This window comes from Urocitellus parryii, chromosome 14 (genome assembly GCF_045843805.1).
Source record: "Urocitellus parryii isolate mUroPar1 chromosome 14, mUroPar1.hap1, whole genome shotgun sequence".
Lineage (NCBI taxonomy): Eukaryota > Metazoa > Chordata > Mammalia > Rodentia > Sciuridae > Urocitellus > Urocitellus parryii.
This window is the reverse complement of record NC_135544.1, coordinates 41145248-41161751: the sequence shown is the minus strand read 5'-3', so window position 1 is coordinate 41161751 and position 16504 is coordinate 41145248.

Sequence of the window (16504 nt, the reverse complement as noted above, 5' to 3'; positions counted from 1 at the left end):
TCCATGCTGAGACCATACATGGTATGTTTGGAAAGACATTATTATTCAATAGAAGGAGTTTGGGGAAAGAGTTTATTTTACCTTCCAGAGAGAATTGCTTATAAGAAAAAGGGACTATTTTTGGATTTTTAAAAATTCTATTAATGTCAGCTCTATTGAAACTCTTTGATTTTCTACCCTGTTGCTTAGAAACATTTTATTAAATGTTGTCAGTGCTTCATCTGATCTGATTTAAAAATGTGACTTTTATCTGTCACTGTAAAATGAGCTCTTTGCTTTGCTGTTTTCCAGTAACTGTGTTCTAAGTTATTTATAGTTATTAAAAATGTTTTATTGACAGAAGGATGATAGATCAGGGTGAGCCAATGTCTGGCTTATCTATTTTAAGGACATTGGGTGGGGGTTGGTATAGCAGACATTTATAGCAAGCAAAAACAGGAGTGATGAGATTTTAAAAACTTTCTTCACCTTTGACCCTGAGAATCTAAGGGTAGGCAGAATGAAGAATGGTCAGGGTTAAAACTGCTTCACCAAATTCCTGCAGCCATCCCTTCTGCCTTCAGTTGCTTATCACCATCACCTGAAATTCCACCATCAGGGATATCACCTTAATCTTGCTAAGCTATCAGATTCAAACTTACCTGGAGACTTCAGTAATTAGGTAAGTATAAGACCCAGCTGAAGTGAGGTCCATCAAGAAGCACAAAGGGATCAGGAGAGTGGGGATGAAAGGGAGGGTTAAAAGGAGACAAAAACAAAGATGACATATTTGGACTCCTCCCCTCCTCCTGCTGCGCCACAGGCCTGGGCCTTAGGCTGGGGAGTAATTGGCTTCCAGAAAAGGGAGAAAAGTCAAAAAATCTACCTGAGCCTACTACCTACCCTCTGCTTACCATGACACATCCCATGGGGCAAGGCTGGGAAATTGTAACTAGAATAACTAGATTCTATTCTCCTCATGTAGCCCCAATATTTTTATAGTAGTTGTTTTATAAAATTCATAAAATCCCTAAATGTTGATCAATTGTATGGAGGGTTTTCAATGGGCTCCCTCCCACAGCCCGCACTGCCCCCTCTTTAGATTTATCCTGATTTCCATGAAGAGCTGCTTCTTAACAAGGGATTAATTAGTCATTCAGTTAAACCTAACTGTTGGTCTGGGAAAGCACCAAATGTTGTTTATAAAAGTAACACCCATGCTGGGCACAGAGGTACACTGGGCACAGACTTGGGAGGCTGAGGCAGGAGAATTGCAAATTTGAGGTCAGTCTCAGCAATTTAGTGAGACTGTCAGCAACTTTGCAAGACTTTTTATTTTTATTTTAAATGAGAGTTTTTTTCTTTTTTTAACATTGTTTTTTTTAGTTGTGGATGGATACAATAACTTTATTTTGTTTTTACCTGGTGCTGAGGATCGAACCCAGGGCCTCACACATACTAGGCAAGCACTCTACCTTAGAGCCACAACCCCAGCCCAACTTTTTATTTTTTAATTTATTTTTATTTTTGGTGGTGCTGGGGTTTGAAACAACTTTTTATTATTTTATTATTTTTTAAAACATTTATTTTTAGTTATAGGTGGGCACAATATCTTTATTTTATTATTATGTGGTGCTGAGGATCGAACCGAGTGCCTCACACGTGCTAGCGAGTGCTCGACCACTGAGCCATGGCCCCAGCCCACAATTTTTTATTTTTTTAAAAATAAAAAAGTCTGGGAATGTAGCTTAGTGGTAAAGTAGTAAAATTGTAGCTTAATGGTAAAAACCCCTGGGTTCAATCCCCAGTATATTAAAAAAAAAAAAAAGAACCCAGCTCACACCTTCTGAATAAAGCAGCAGCTATTGATATTATAGCTATATTTCTAATTAATATACTTGTATTATGTCTACTAATAGGTATCTTAGGATTGCTATATTAGACCTTGAAGATTATCTCAAATCAATTGAAATTAAAAATCCCTCATATACTACAACAGAGTTTCTCCCTATAGGGAAGGTGGCATTGCTTAGTAAACTATCATTGTTATTATTTATTAAATTTTCTCTTTGTAAAAAAAGACTAAGGCCCAATGGCTTGATGAACTTTTGTGGTTTCTCTGAGTTCTGTGTCCATTTAATCATAAAGGAGTCTGAGATAATGGAGCACAAAGCCAGCAAGACACAAAACTTCCCAACTGGTCACTGCAGTTGTACATCTGTACACACACACACACACACACACACACACACACACACACACACTCACATTTAGGTAGTGATTCCTGTTCCTCACGTTCCCTGATAGAGAAAAGGCATCCTCATGTTATCACTATGGATTTGACCATTTCAACTGTAGCACTTTGCGTAATATGTAAGGCTCAATATTTCAGAATCTCTTACCCTGCTGGGTGATTGGCTTTAGCTTCGGAGTCCAAGACCTAAAATAATAAACAGTGGCTTTACCTGACACCAAGGAAAAGCAAATTACTATTACACAGAGGCGATCAGACTACCTTAAAGTTTCACGTTTCATGGGTAAACTGACAAGGCTCAAGTAGGGAACTTCATTTATTAGAGGATTTTAACTGGGAGATGCTAAAAATGAGCATGAGCTAAAAAAAATATTCAAATTGATCATAATTTGATTATGTCAATATCACTTCCAAAAACAAATAGGTTTTAGCCATGATTCAGGAAGCAAAAGCTAATAATAACACTGTGTGGAATTACTATTTTTGCCCATATGCATCTGAGTGGTTGAAGCAATCTCATCGTATGATTAGGCACAAGTCCAATCTATGACAAATACTGTGGTCTAAAATAGTTACATGGGAAACCATTGGAAATGTATTTTACGTCTGAGAGCTTTCAACTTGGTGAATCAGTACATTTTACCCTGTTATTCAGTGTTTATATACTTCACTGGAAAACAAAAAGCATGTTTCCATCATTTTATATTGATGGTCATAATTGAGGTTGATAATGCTTTATACTTGTAATATTCTGAGGAGCTCATGATGATTGAGTGTTGTATGTTCCCCGATCTTAAGGCAGCTATTCTTAAGAAGTACGAGATGATGGTACGATTCTATTTCCAGACAAAACGTGGACCATTTAAGTGGAAAGATATTTATAAATAATAAATCTGTAGATAGGTGAGATATAAAATCCTGCCTCACTGTAAAACATTGCTTTTTGTATGGGCAACTCTCAACTTGTAAATTCCATGAATGGTCAAAATGTGCAGAAGCAGGTACTCTTGAATTTCCTTTCTTTACTTCTGTCAGTTTCTGTGCCCTTAGACTTAGTAGCCTGCAAAATAATTGTTGTTTGACAGCACTGGTGAGGTGGCTTGCTTATGTGGCCTAACCTACTGAAGATGGATGGAGGTTTCAAATCTGGCAGAGACTTATAGAAATTTTTTTCTCCTTCACAGCAACTGAAGTGGACAAAATGTTAGATCATTTTGTCTAGAAGGAAAAATGTATATATACATTTTAATGTGTCCAAAGCTGTAGGGTAACAAGAACACAGCAGAAAGTCAGTGGAATAAAATAAATCCCCCGTGTACCCTAGCAGAGGTTTCCTCATATAAGGAGCATTCTGTTACTTGGTAGAATCTCACTTTGTCATTATTTATTAAATTCTATCTCTAAAAAAAATAAATTAACAAATAAAAGAAAGAAAGACTAAGACACAATGGCCTGATGGACTTTGGTGGTTTCACTGTGTTTTGCATCTGTTTAATCATAAAGGAATCTGAGATAATTGAGCACAAATCCAATTAACAAAAACCCATGGCCTACTTCTTTCATTTATTGAATCAAAATTAATTTACTGTGAGCTGATATGAACCCTAACACCTGAGCATGCATAGATGCCCAAAGTCCACCTCTTGACAATGCTGAAAGTCAGACTTATGGACAGATTCAGTATGCTAACTGCAGCACAGAGATAATCAAAGGAGGTGGGGCAGATTAGGAAAGAAGGCCAAGGATTCCAGAGGTGATGCAGAATGAATAGCAGATAGGTAGGAATGTGTAGGGGAGGGCTCAAAAGAAAAGGGAGAAGAAAGGGATTCCCTTAAGCAAAGACACAAAGGGAACAAGCAGGGAATTATTTGTTTTTCTTGAAGCATAAAACTGATAAGGAACAGCAATGCTTAAGGCTGGGGAGAGAGAGAGAGGCTTGATGAGACTGAGACAGGATGGGGAAGGAGATGTGAGGGCAGCACAGTTCTTGGATGCATTGTAATGGCCAGGGTTTCAAGTAGAGAAAAAAAATCATGGCAAATGAGGAAATCGGTAGATCTTTCTGTGAGCAAGTTGGAGAACCAATTTGAAAGGTACAAGATTATAAGCAGCGAGCTAAGAGAAGGGGGGGGGGGGCTACACTTAGGATATAAAAGGAAAAGGAAAAGGTGTGAGGTTGGCCCTGATGCAAAAGCATGGCTTCCCGGAATGAGAAGATTTGCAATGATTCACTGCCTTCAGGTCATTTCCAAATGTTTAATTTTATGGAATTGTCTGGGGTGGGGAATATATCTTGAGATGAGATTGACATGTGTACCAATCAAAATTGTTAGAAGTAAGAAACAGAAACGAATGCTGGATTATTTCACCATAGAGTTTATTAATAGATATTGGGTAGCTCATAGACTTTCTAAGGATGGCCAAATAGCCTCAAATAGCCAAGCTTAGAGGCTTAGGGACTGCTCAGCCAGTCTTGTGGTAAGTTTAAAACATGTCTGAAAATTCGTACACACACACACACACAAATACATACATATGCACGTATTCATATATGTATATATATTTGGTAACATATAAAATATATATTTTTGTGCATCATAATTATACATAATTGTGAGAGTCATTATGTCATATTCATTCATTTATGCACATAGCATAATTTGATCAGTTTCATTCCCCACTACCTTTCCTTTTCCTTCCCTCTTAAAACTTGTCTTGTCAAGACAGGGGATGGCTGCAAATTCTTTGACACACTTGCTATTAAGAATTGGCATCTATGTCCCTTCCCCTTGAATTGGGTGGGCTTGTTCCTGATTTGGAAAATAGAATATGGCAGAAATAATGCTCTGTAACTTTTAGGTTAGGTCTTGGAGCCCTGAGCTACCATGTGCAAGGTCCAGCTTCCCCAGTTTTGCAGAAATTACATAGAGAACTATGTTTCATGAATTCTTAATTTTTGACTCATCTCTCCCCAGCCTGAGACACGTAAATGAAGAAACCTCCATATAATTCCAATCCCCAGATTTTAGAGTTATCCCCAGACAGTTTAGAATCCCATCCAAAAGGTCATCCTCATTGGGCTCTGCCCAATTTCCTGACCTACAGAATCCATGAATATCATAACATTGTTGTTATAGGGTGGTTTCTTTGTACAGCGATAGGAAATCAGAACACGGCATTGCCTCAGTGGCTGGCTACAGACCCTGCAGCTAGTCCTACTATAACCATGTATGCCAGCCCAGATGACAGAACCTCGACCACTGCTGGCCCAGGAGCAATGGAGGTGCTGCCAATCCACCCCCGTAGGAGAATGGATGCTGCAAGGCCCCTGCTTCCCAGGTTACCGTCCTCCTATTTAACTTCTGAGGAGGATGTGTTTTATTTGTGAAGCCACGTCTGAGCTGCAAGGAAAACTGGTAGAATATTTGGCATTCTCAGCTTCCAGAGTGAGAAACAGGCTCTGTCTCATGGGAGGGAGGATTTCTCAAACATGGGAAAGGGTTTTAGATACCGAGCTGCCTAAAAAGAGTGGCAAATGTCCATCACAGGGTGCACTGCCAAAGCCAGTGTGGAAATGGGCCCTACTCCTGGCAAGACTCTTTCGATGGCACAGACTGAAGACAGGGGTACACAGCGATGGGGTTCCAGGAAGGCGGTGCTATCCCCTACTAGGGCCAGTGTAATGAAGGCAAGACTTCAGGGTTCTTATCCCACACCATCTTGTTTCAATTCCTGGACTTTAACTAGTACTTAAGTCTTCCTTATTTTTCAGATTTTCTAGGTCATGTCATTCCCATGACCAAAATCCTCCAAAAGGTTGCTCACATTAAAGGCTCAGTTCTTACAGTGCTGACCATGCCTTACAAGACCAGCCTCTCTCCCACCCCTGCCTTCTGTCCTGCTGCTTCCCTTTCCCTAACTCATGGTGGATTCTTGCTGTTCTTGGGAAACTCCAAGCATTCTCCTGTCTAGGGATTTTTAATTTATTCCTATTATGGAGGCTTTCATAATAAGACACTATATATGAAACAGGGATATGCCCCCTTTCACCATCCTTTTCTCTTTACCCTGCATCCTTATTGGCCCCAGCACTTATCACTAACCAATGTACTAGGTATTTATCTATTTGCTTATTGTCTCTTTTCTCCTCCTAGAATATTAGCTACTTGAGGGAAGGGACTTTTTTCCCCCCAGGCACAGTATCTCTAGTGCCAAAGCAGTGAGTAAATACTTATTGGCTGTGTTTAAGAATTGTTAGCCTTAAAGCCTTTGTTCTGATGCAACTGGTTATTATTGTAAAATAAGGTCTTGGCCTGTGGCCAACTTGGGAGGTTTCTGTGTGGATGTATACAAGGGCTCTACTAATGATTTCTAAACATTTTATGTGCGTTGTGTGTGAGGTGAAGAAGAGACACACACCCACGACAGGTTATGCCTTTCTTCTTCTTATAAATCTCTACACCATTATACTGATTTTTTTTCTTCATAGCACTTATCACTTTCTATCTTCTTTAATTGGGTATCTGTTAACTGTCAATGTTGACTAGGTCATAAGCTCCATAAGAGCAGGGACTCTACCTTGTTCACTCTTGCATTTCCAATAATCAGAATGTTACCTAGCATGTACGTAAGTAAGCAACCAACAACATTCTTTGAATAAATAACAATTTTATTCATCATCAATATTATCATTTGCTATGGTAGTATACATATATATTAATATATACATAAATCATATTTATTTGCAGGAATATGGATAGAGGAGAATGGACAACAGTGCAACCGAAATAGAACAAGGTGCCCTTGACCCCTGGGCTATGATAGCGCTTGCATAAGGCACAATGAATTGAGAATCCAGAATGGAGTTCTATCAATTTTCTGGGTAAAGATAGATGGATGATCAATTGGATTTAGATATTTTGGCATGACTTTGTCAAGGTGCTTACATTGCCTTGTGATGGGAAATACACAAATCAAATAAATTTGCACATCAAAAATACCACATGCATTGTCGACATGGGGATACTAGGCTCTGCTGTGTGTGTAATATTTCTTTTACCCAAACTTTAGCCATGTATCAGCCAGTCCTGGAGGTATGACAAATGGGAATGAAAATTGGATTCATGCATAAATACTTCATGAATCTGAGATGGATGGACTCAAACAAACCCAAGATGGTCTAATTTATCAGGATGCTTTTATCAAGCAAGTGTAAATGGAACGTCACAGGAGACAAGGGCAGCAGTTCTTTGGGCTTCAGAAGCTGTATTTCTGTTCTAAACCACACCATCACGATTATTATCATTCAAGATGAAAATCAATGATTCCGTTTTCTGACAGCGGTTGTTCGTTGTTCCCAGGAACTGCCTTCTCTCTTCCCTCAAGAGGGCATTTAGAATTTACAGCTTTCTCCCTCGCCTTGTTTATTGTGTCCTGTTTATTTGCAGAGTGGCTGGTGATCCCGTGCCAGTTTGGCAGCATTAGGAGGGTTTGCTCTCACATTCTCTCAAGAATAAGCCTTAGCTCTCTGGTGGCTTAGAATTCCCTTCCAAATGATGACTGTGACTGGAGAGGCCAAGAACTTTGTGCCAATCAATCCTAGTTTCTATGGCTACGAAAGTCCCCTGAAACAGATAATAAGGGCAGATTGTTCTTTATTTCTGAATTCATTGATATAAAATGTTTTTCAAAAATCCATACTGTAAATTTATTCTCATGTTGATTCTCTCTCTGTCTCTCTGTCTCTCTGTGTGTGTGTGTGTGTGTGTGTGTGTGTGTCTTTCTCCTACCATTGGGATTTTAGCAAATACCACTAGTTAGTCCCCAACTGTCATTTATCTCTACTGTCTTCTTTTCTAATGTAATCCTGATTTTGTTCATCCCTCTCAGTAGCTATTGATTTCCGAGAGAAGATTGACCCTAATCACAGAGTGTTTATTCCTGTGACTGATTTTGGGATGGGTATTTTGCTCTTTTGGGGTAATAAGATGTGAGGAGAAGTCTACTAGTATACTTATGAGACATTTCCCTTCCCCAAAATAAAACAACACAAACAAACCAATAAGAACAAGAAGAAATAGCCCTCTCCTATTTTCTATTCCCAAATGGCCTGTATGAACAGGTGATGGGCAGTTGCCTTTGCCATCTGGAGGTTCTCAGGAAATCTAGTTGAAGGAACAGGCAGCAAATGGGAGTGTCCAAGACTAGAGAAATCCTTAGTACTTAATTATGCTGATGATTTAACCAGGCTTGGAACCTCTTCACCTCCAGAGTTCCTATACAAGATTTTTAAAAATCCTAATATGTTTAAATCTATTTGAGTTGGGTTTTCTCCTACGGACAGCCCAATTTCTCCTAATTCAGCTATTTTCTTTCTAGATATTTGTCCAACATGTCTCTGTAATTCTTCTCTCTTTGCTGGCTTGGGAACTTTTGAACAACAGTAAGACTTTCTAGTAATTTCTATGCCACAATATCAAAGGTGGCAAGTCTGTATTTCCAAGAGAAGGCTATTAAATCTATTTTTCAATGCTAGAAAATTCAGTGTTTTTGTATTGTATTTTTAATATATAAAATTTCATTTCATATTTTCATTATCTCAGTAGGTTTTTAAAAGCCTGTCATGTGAGGGAGTCCAGGGAGAAGATATTTCACAATCCCAAATATACTGAGAGAAAGAACACTATTGCCAAATTGCATGTATATGTGTGTGTGTGTGTGTGTGTGTGTGTGTGTGTGTGTGTATATATATATATATATTTTTTTTTTTTAAAGTAGCCAAGATGGATTTCTCAAAATCAGAACCAATGAATTATCATTGTTCTGTGTGTTTCCTCATCTTTGTGTTCTCCTCCCTATTTCTGCTAATGGCACTCACATTCTTAGTCATCTAGGCTTAAAATCCCTTAGTGTATTTTTGGCTCCTCTCCCTCTTTGCTCTAGAAACCATCTGTCGAAAGCCCCTGATGATGCCTTCTTAGAAATGTCTCTTACATCCCCTCTTTTGCTCTGCGGAGTTCAGACCCTCATCAATAAACTGTCACTCTTGTAGTTCCAGGAACTTAAAAAAAAAAAAAAAGCCCCCTGAACTGCTGTCTGTGTCTCCATTTTCTCTCCATCTGTCTCTCATGTTCGCCCTCTCCTTAGTGAGGCTGTGTTGCTCAAAGACACAACCAGAAAAGGCATTCGGGTCCCGTGAGCTGGCTCCTGTGGACCTTCTAATCTCCAGTCTCCCTGCTGCCTGTCCTGCATTCTATGTTCTAGCCTATGAGTAACCTTTGCCCTTTATTGCCTTGACCACTAATCCCACATTGACTCTCTTTCTTGGAAAGTCTTTCTTCCTTTCCTTTATCGGTTCACAAGCGAGAGCCCTTCATGGATTATTTAAAATTTTCTTCTCAAAGTTCTCCTTGTTTCTCCCAGTCAAAAGTATGCTGTTTCTCCCTTGAATTTCACTAGGATTTTATCTCTTTTTTTTTATCAATGAAGGCATTTACTACTTTTTACCATCCTTAACAGTTACTGACTACTATCTTACATATGATACAAAAACGTGGTGTCAAATATGAATGGTCAACAAATATATGAAAAAGTGTTCAACATCACTAGCAATTAGAGAAATGCAAATTTAAATGACACTGAGATTTCATCTCACTCCAGTCAGAATGACAATTATTAAGAATACAAGTAACAATAAATGTTGGCCAGGATGTGGGGGAAAATGTACACTCAAACATTGATGGTGGGACTTGGAATTAGTGCAACCACTCTGGAAAGCAGTATAGAGATTCCTTAGAAATTTGGAATGGTACCTCCATTTGACCCAGTTATCCCACTCCTTGGCATATATCCAAAGGACTTAAAATCACCATATTATAGTGATGCAGTCACATCAATGTTCACAGCAGCTCAATTCACAATAGTTAAGCTATGGAACCAGCCTAGGTACCTTTCAACAGATGAAAGGATAAAGAAAATATGGTATATATACATAATGAAATATTAACCATCCATAAAGAAGAATGAAATTATGACATTTGTTGGTAAATAGATGGAACTGGAGATCAACGTGCTAAGTGAAATAAGCCAATCCCCAAAAGCTGAAGGCCAAATGTTCTCTCTGATATGCAGATACTGACTCACAATAGGTGGGGAGTAAAGAATCACTGGATTGGACAAGGGGAGTCAGGGGACAGGAGGGAGGATGGGACTAGGAAAGACAGTAGAATGAATCAGACATCACTTTCCTATGTTCACATATGAAAATGCGACCAATGTAACTCCACATCATGTAGAACCACAAGAATGGGAAGTTATACTCCATGTATGATATATGTATGATATGTCAAAATACATTCTCCTGTCATATATAACTAAAAAGAACAAATAAAAAATTAGATTAAATTTAAAAAACTAAACAAACAAAAAAACATGGTGTCCTTGAGGACAGCAACCATTTTTCTATTCTCCTTGGAGACTACATCACAAACACCCAAACATAAAGTTGAATTACTGAAGAGTGACTGGCTGGGGCTGGAGATGTGGCTCAGCGGTAGCGCGCTCGCCTGGCATGCGTGCGGCCCGGGTTCGATCCTCAGCACCACATACCAACAAAGATGTTGTGTCCACCGAGAACTAAAAAATAAATGTTAAAAAATAAACTAAAAAATAAATGTTAAAAATTCTCTCTTTCTCTCTCCTCTCTCACTCTCTCTTTAAAAAAAAAAAAAAAAAAGAGTGACTGGCTGTCTGTTAGATATTAGATCTTCTGTGCATTGAAACCTTATCATCCTCTGATTAAATTAAATGTAATAAAATTTTGGAATAAAAGAGAAATCATTTGTCTTAGCAGGTTAGTCGGAGACCACCTGAGGGCGAAGGCTTTAAGGGGTGATGAATTCAGAGTCATGTCAACTGCTAAATAGGATTGATTTCTTAATTACGTATTCCAGAAATATTCTTCATGTGAAAAAGATTTTGAAAAGCCAACAAATGCTTCAAGATTATTTTCTAAGTCTATAAGTCCTTTGTGGATTTTCATCCGATGATTATTACTTGAACTTTACAAAAAAAAAAAAATCAGATTATTTTGCTTTACTGAACACTACCACTTCTTGATGAGCCAAGAATGTATATGTACTATTATCAAGAGTACACAAACTTTTACAAGAACAAAGTCATTTTTCCCCTTTGGCTGACTTATCAAGGTTAGGGCATGGTTGCTCCTTTTAGGAATCCTGATAAGCCACATGATTATCTAGTTATCAGTTAATACAGGGAGTTCTATTGAACCTCAGGAGTCTTGAATCAGCTGCTCTTCAGATAAACAGTCCAACACACTTAGGTATGCAGGAATTCTGAGATATTTATAGAATTACTCTTCGCATCCCCGCCTTTTTAAACCAGGGATTGAAACCTAGGGCACTTAACCACGGATCCGAATCCCCAGCCCTTTTTATTTTTTATTTTGGACAAAGTCTCCCTAAATTGCTTAGGGACTCAGAATTGCTGAGGCTCCCTTTGAACTTGCAATCTTCCTGCCTTAGCCTCCTGAGATGCTGGAATTACAAGCATGTGCCACCATGCCTGGCTTCACATTTTCTTATCTTTAATTTTTTTCCCATCTGATTATCTTAAATTTAATACACAGTGTAAAACAGAAGTAAACACAGAGATTATTAGATTAGAAAAACATCATATTCATTTCCATGAAGATAGTGCTTACTGGGGAAAAGAAGATAATAAACTCTATACTGCAGTAGAATTTGTTCTGACTCAGTTAGTTTAAGGACAGATTATAAAATAGACACTTTCGTAACTGGTAAAAGTAACTTTCAGAATATTTAACAGGAACAATTAAGATTTTATTTACACAGTATTTTGAGGACATTGGAAAAACAAGAGGGCCAACTTTCTGCCTATATCTGGATCTCACAGGTCCTTTATTATGTGGTTATAAAGAAGTCAAGAGGTGCTCAGAGAAACTTAGTAAATAAGTTAGCTGAAGTTATTTGCAAAGAGAGTTCAGAAAGATTTCTACCTCTTAGTTAAACAGTACCTAGAGTCCAGCTTCTCATGATTGTGCAAATGCTGGAAATGAGGGATTATAGTGAGGTTGCTGTTACATAAGAAGGCAGTAGCTGGGCCTCAGTGCCAGACACCAGGTCAGTGGGGAGCTCCGGGATCCAGGGCCATTCTCAGATTTGTGAGGCAGTGATTTTAGAGCTCAGCCATTCAGGAGAGCATGACACAGAAGCTACAAATAAACTTTGGCAGGAATAAGTTTGGAATGTGGCTCTGAGTCCCATTCTCACCAGGGCCTCTAGACTGTTATTAAACTTCAGGAAAGAAGAGTAGTGTTAGAGTAAGACAAAGAACTAGCTGCTTTGGTTTTGAGAGTCTTTCTGTCTGCATGGTGTCAAGGAGGATGTGAGGGGGATAGGTATATTTTCATGGTTGCAGATGTCATTTTTGCCATTGGAAGATCTCTCTGTGTCACATGGTGGTGTGATTCTGCCATTAGAAGACCAGCCCTCCTGATTTTTCCATAGTTACTACTTCTGAGAATGATCAGAAAGGATCGTGAGCTTCTTTGCCGGTGGAGTGCTGGGTTGTATGTAGGGAAGGGTGCAGGAAGAAGGGCACATGGGTGTGGAAGCAGTTTGTCACATAGGGAAGCAATTCCTGACCTAGTATCTTGAGGCCTCTAAGATGAGTTTGATCTGCGTCCTCAAGAACAAGGGTGAACAGACAATGTTCTGATGGTGGTGACAGTGGCAGGTCCATGGCAGTGGAGGGTGGCCTTAAAAGGAGGGAGGGAAAATTGCCTTGTGAAGTGCACGGATCAGGATAGCAAAGAGCAGTCAGGTTAGTAGAAATAAATCAGGCCTGACCATTTTGACATTTGGAAAGAAAGGTGGAATTAAGGAGGTATACATGTTTATCATTCAGTGACTCTTATAAAATAAGGGGGGGGAAGTGAACCCCCTTTCAAATATTAATTGAAAACAATTAATATTTGGGTATTTTATGTATGTTAGTTTATGTGTATGGTGACCAAAAATGTCTGAAAGTGACCAGAGATATTCAGAGCTGTGATGGTAAATCCTGGTTGTCAACTTGACTGGATTGAGAGACGCCTAGACACTTGGTAAAGCACAGTTATAGGTGTGTCTGTGAGTGTGTTTCCAGGGACAGTTGACATGTGTCAGCGAACTGAGGGAGGAGACCCACCCTGAATGTGGGTGGCACTGTCCAGTAGACTGGGGGCCCAGGTGCAACGGAAAAGCGGAGGCGGGAGGCTTCCCTGTGCAACCACGATTCTTCTTGAGCAGTATGGGTTTTTGCTGGTGGCCACAACTTGTAGACACCAGACTCTAGTTTCTTCAGCCTTTGAACGTGGACATATACTAGTGACTCTCCAGGGAGTTTCCACACCTTCAGCACCGAACTGGGCCTGCACATTGGTTCCTCTTATTTTAAGGCTCTAGCTTCTTGGACTGAGCAGCTACTGGCTTGTCTGACCCTTCAGCCTGCAGATGGCCATTGTGCAAATATCCAGCCTTTGATTGTGTGCACCGGTCTAACAAATATCCTCTTATAAGTACATATGCATTCCATTTGTTCTGTTCTTCTAAAGAACCCTGACAGTTCAATGGCAGAAATATGAGAACCAGTACAAAGTCAATATCTCCTGAAGTGTATGTTTGCTTATGTAAATTCAAGTACCGGTCTACCGGTAAGCATCTGGCTAACCTTTAGGTCAGAGGAAAAGAAGGTGTTCATTACCCAGAAGCCTGGTAACTGGTCTAAGCTTCCCTGTGACAAGACCAAGATGCACAGACACAGAAAGGTGGTTTCTCTGAGGATGAAGGGTGACTTCTTGGAACAATGAAATTGTAGCAAGTGGCAGAAATCCTCCCTGTCTCCACAAATGGTGTGAATGGTAGCCCTTCCCAGATGCAGGCCTGGGCTGGGAAAAGCAAATGTATGTGAGCTACACAAAAAGTGCAGTCTCAGGTTGTCACAGTCAATGCAGACATAAACGGGCGTATCAAGCGCCATTTAGCTTTTTAACTTTCTCCAGCCTCAATCTTGAAACAATTCCCTCACTTCGTGAGTCATATTTTCCTGCTCCAACAACAAGGAGATTCACAGGCAGCACTGTTCTAAAAGCAAATCAGGAAAGATAAACACACCTTTCTATTTAGGAAAGGAAAAATTAAGCTCTTTACTGCTCATGGGCGAGTTTTCATTTGGGGAAATTTTACCTTGGTGAAGATTATAGAAAAGGCAACATAGGTTCCAGAGACCGAATTGGCCAATTGTCCTTCACTAGAATTCTTTTTGTTTGTTTCTTTTGAGGGAAAAGAAACTTGGAATTAAGTCAGGGCACCACTCTGCACAGTTCTTGTGTTCACCTATACCAGGGGTGCATTTACTGTCCCCACCAATATCTACACTATAGAAAGGAGGTGGTTTTATTCACCTGATCCTCCAGTGACTGTTAAGTGCTTGCAAAGAACATGACATGTAATGGCCTAGAAGTAATTTTAATGTCACAATTTATTTCTCTTGAATTCACCATGGATTTCTTACTGTAGAAAATTGTCTCACCATGATAGAACTAGAGTGGATGAAAGCCTTTTCAAATATTGGGTTAAAGTGACAAAGAAAAGAAAATGGGGGAAAAATTTTAAAGTTATATTCTATTCTTGAATAAAATAAATCTACCTAGAAAAATCATTGTCTTAGACTGTTTGGACTGCTGTAACAACAATACCACAGACTGGATGGCTTATAAACAACAGAAATCTATTTCTTACAATTCTGGAGACTGGGAAGTCCAAGATCAAGATTATAGCAGATTTGGTATTTGGTGAGGGTCTGCTTTCTCATAGATGGCACCTTCTCACTTTGTCCTTATGCATTGAAAGGAGCAAATGAACTCTCTTGGCCCATCCCCCCTTATTTTTTTTTTAATACTGGGGATTGAATCCAGGGGCATTTAATTGCTGAGCCACAACCCCAGCCCTTTTATTTTTTATTCTGAGACGGGGTCTCACTAAGTTGTTGAGGGTCTCCCTAAGTTGCCAAGGCTAGCTTTGAATTTGCCACTCTCCTGCCTCAGCCTCTAAGGTTGCTGGGATCACAGGTGTGGACCATGGTGTCCGGACCTTGGGCCTCTTATAAGGGTTCCACCCTTACAACCTAATTACCTTCTAAAAGCCACACCTCCAAATACGATTGCACTGTTTTAGTTTTCAACGTATGAATTTTAGGGGGACAGAAACATGGACTGAAGCACCCATCTTGGGAATAGGGCTCTGTACAAGTATGGTTTCAGATTTAAAGAGATTCTTCAAAATGTACTTTTTGGGCCGGTGGTGGAGCTCAGTGGTGGAGCTCAGTGATAGAGCTCAGTGGTAGAGCACTTGCCCAGCATATGGAGACCCTGGGTTCCATTTCCAGCACAAAGAAAAAAATGTAGTTTTTAATCTTTCATTAGAACCACATGTTTAATTTAATTCCTAATAAATCCTAATTAGCTGCAAGATACACCTTTTTGTTTAATTAATATTTAATAAATGCCAGTAGTTCTTTAGGGTTTTCTGGGAAGCACTATGCAGATATGGATGTGATACTGGTCTTTACAGGGCTCACTGTCTAGTTCATGCAGAATCTGTATGAACTTGCTTTTATGGTCTTGGGAAAATTATTTCTGTTTCTTGAGTTAAAGTACCTGTAAGACAGGGTAGAAGAAGAGTGAGTACTATTATGGAGGGGAACCAATGAAAAGGCTTAGGGTTTACTCACTTTTCTAAATATTCTTTGATACTAAAAAATTTAAAAATGGGCCAGGATATTTACCTCCTGCTGCTATTGATGAGTAGAAACAATCTTATAGGACTGTGAAATGCATCATAGGAAGAGAAAACAGAATAAAATTTAGAATAAAAATAGGAAATCAAACATCATAGTTGAAGTATCGCAAGGATTTTTGTGTTTAAGCTGAATTTTGAGTGGAATATATAGATGTTACTGATGCTGTGATTATAAAGAACCTTTTGAACCTGATGAAAACGAAGAATCTTAATTAATTCATCATATTCAAAATAAATGAGCATTTGGATGATGCTGTTCCACCAAAGTCTGCCTTTCACTATTAGTGGGAATTATTTTTCAAAAATGATTTGACAATTTTATTTTTAAAACAGAACACTAATTAACTTAGATCCAAATGCTTTAAGCATTGAGGAGACAACCATGAGT